Genomic DNA, 3,191 nt, shown 5'->3' on the forward strand with positions numbered 1-3,191 from the left:
CCAATGCAGGTACATTCTCTGATCTTATTGGTTATATCCTCGGGGGATGTTACTTCTAATGTCACACGGGGTGTACTCCCTGTGTTCTATTTCGTAATATCCTAGGGCAATTTTACTTTTAATGACACAGGGGGTGTACACATTGTGATATTATTCGTGATATTCTAGAAAGATGTTACTCCTAATGTCACAGGGCTGTACACCCTGTGATAGTATTCATAATTTCCCAGGGGTCTATACTCCTATTGGCACAGACGATAACACCCTGTGACATTATTCGTGATATTCTAGCGAGATGATACTCCTCACGTCACAGGGGGTGTACACCCCGTGTTATTATCCTTACTATTCTAGGGGGATGTTACTCCTAATGTCACAGGGATGTACACCCTGTGATATTATTCATAGTGTACCAGAGGGATATTAGCACTAACGTCACGATGTGTGTACACCTTGTGATATTATTTGTCATATCCTAATGTCACAGGGGGTGTGTTCCGTGTGATAGTCTTCCTAACATCCTAGACGGGTATTGCTCCTGACGTCACAGGGTGTGTACACCTTGTCACATCATTCATAATACCCTAAAACTACGTTATTCCTCAGGTCACGGGGCGTTCACCGTGTGATATTTTTTGTCATAGTTTTGTGGGATGTTACTTCTAAAGTCACACGGGGTGTACACAGAGTCACACAGTGATATGAGTTGTAATATTCTATAGACATGCTACTCACATGTCTATAGAATCACATGGGCTGATGTAAATCACAGGGGCTGTACCTCCTGTGATATTATTCGTAATATTCTAGGGGAATGTTGCTACTATTGTCACGGGGGTGTACACCCTGTGATATGACTCATCATATCCCAGCGGGATGTTACTACTAAAGTCACAATGCCTGTACACACTGTGATATTATTTGTAATATCCTAAAGACATGTTACTACTAAGGTCGCAATGCATGTACACCCTCTGATATTATTCGTTATATCCTCGGGGGATGTTACTCCTGATGTCACACGGGGTGTACTCCCTGTCATATTATTCGTAATATCCAAGGGGGATGTTATTTTTAATGTCACCGGGGGTGACATTATGCATTAAAGATGCGTATTCAATGCCTGTGATACTATTCCTAATATCCTAGGGGCATGCTCTTCCGAATGTCACATGGTGTGTACACCATGTGTGTACACCTGCTGTGATATTATTCGTAATATCCTAGGGGAATGTTACTCCTGATGACACAGGCGGTGTACACCATGTGTGTACCCCTCCTGTGTTATTATTCATAATATCCTAGGGGGATGTTTCTTTTAATGTCACAAAGAGTGTACAAAACGTCACAGAAGGTGTACACGTTGTGACGTTATCTGTAATACCCTAGAAGGATGTTACTCCTAATATGTCACAGGGGTGTACACGCTTTGATGTTATTTATAATGTCATAGAGAGACATTACTTCAAATATCACAGTGGACGTACACACATAGTGTACACCCTGTGATAGTATTCGTAATATCCTAGGGAGATACAACTCCTGATATCACAGTGCGTGTACCCCTTGTGTGTACGCCCTTGATATTAGTCGTAATATCCAGGGTAAATATTACTCCTCATATCACACAGTGTGCACACCCTGTGATATTTTTCCTCATACTTTAGGGAGATATTGCTTCTAATATCACAGTGGGTGTACCCCATGTGTGTATACTCTGTGACAGTATATTCTATATCCTAGGGAGGTATTACTCCTAATATCACAGTGGGTGTTCACCCTGTGATATCATTCTTATTTGACCTTGCTGCCTTTTTTAACCAACACTACAAAAGGAATGGAACAGATAAGAAGATATCGAGATTAGACCATGCTGCCGTGCGGCCGCCGAAGGACACTTTTAATATCCCTGTTTCTCAGGCTGTAGATGAAGGGGTTCAGCATGGGGGTGACCACAGTGTACATCACTGAGGCCACCGCAGCCTTTCTCGGGGAAGATGACCCATCTGAACTGAGGTACCCTCCAACGCCTGTTCCATAAAATCAGCAAACGACTGACAGGTGAGACCCACAAGTGGAGAAGGCCTTATACTTCCCACCTGATGATGAAACCCTCAGAATGGAGGAAACAATTTCATAGTAAGAGAAAAGGGTCCCCGAGATGGGAAGAAAACCAAATATGGCAGCAGGGAAATACATGATTATGTTATTGGTGAAGTTGTCACAACATGCAAGATGGGGGAGTTGAGAAGGGTCACAGAAGAAATTAGGAATTTCCACATCCTTGAAGCAGGTCATTTGTAAGGCAATCAAGTTGTGCATCTGGGCATCTAAAAGACTGAGAAAAAAAGAAAAGACAACAAAACTAGAAAGCCACAGAAACACGGGTTCATGATGGCTGAATGATATAGAGGGTGACAGATGGCTACAAACCGGTCATAGACCATCACACTCAGGAGCATGTCTCTCTTCCATGCCTCCAAAAATGGCAAAGAGAGACGTCTGAGTCAGGCAGCCTGCATAGGAGATGACTCTGCTGTAAGATTGGATGTCCACAATCATCTTGGGGACCGTGGTGGAGGTGAAACCGATGTCAGGCAAGGACAGTTTGGAGAGGAAGAAGTACATGGGGGTGTGGAGGTGGGAGTCAGGGCTGACGGCCAGGATGATGAGCAGGTTCCCCAGCACCATGACCAGGCACATGGAGAGGAACAGCCCAGCAAGGACCAGCTGCCGTTCTGGATCCTCTGAGGTTCCAGGAGGAGGAATATAGAGACATCTATTAGATTCTGTGGGTCTGTAGAGATTGGACACCTTTTGCCTAGAAAAGAGGGTTGAGAAATTGGAAACAAGTAAACCAACACCCAGCATCGTGTCTCCATTTTGGATAGAAGCAATTCACAAGTAATGTTTTCAGATTTCAGAGCAATCCACACTCAGCAATATTTTGCAGTTCTGACAAACTCAATTGTCTTCTAATGCTTTCATCATTGATTTCTGTGTTATTCACTTCTTGCTCTACACACCTGCCTCAGAGACACTAGATTCAAGAATGTTCCAAGAACCAGATCATCATATATAACAAATTCGTAATTGCTAGAAAAGACAGCCTGTCTTTACCGAAGGAAACTATGTGATAAAACCATTCTCTTCACTTTAAGAAAAAGGTTATCCTAATTAAAGGAAATTAA

At 42.9% G+C, this 3,191-nt stretch overlaps 1 pseudogene; it reads right to left on the bottom strand.

Annotated features, from left to right (window-relative positions):
* Positions 1-1,863: 1,863 nt before the first annotated feature.
* Positions 1,864-2,628, bottom strand: LOC117981603 (olfactory receptor 7E24-like; annotated as a pseudogene).
* Between the last annotated feature and the right edge of the window lie 563 nt (positions 2,629-3,191).

The sequence above is a fragment of the Pan paniscus genome, chromosome 11 (assembly GCF_029289425.2).
Source record: "Pan paniscus chromosome 11, NHGRI_mPanPan1-v2.0_pri, whole genome shotgun sequence".
Taxonomy (NCBI): Eukaryota; Metazoa; Chordata; class Mammalia; order Primates; family Hominidae; genus Pan; species Pan paniscus.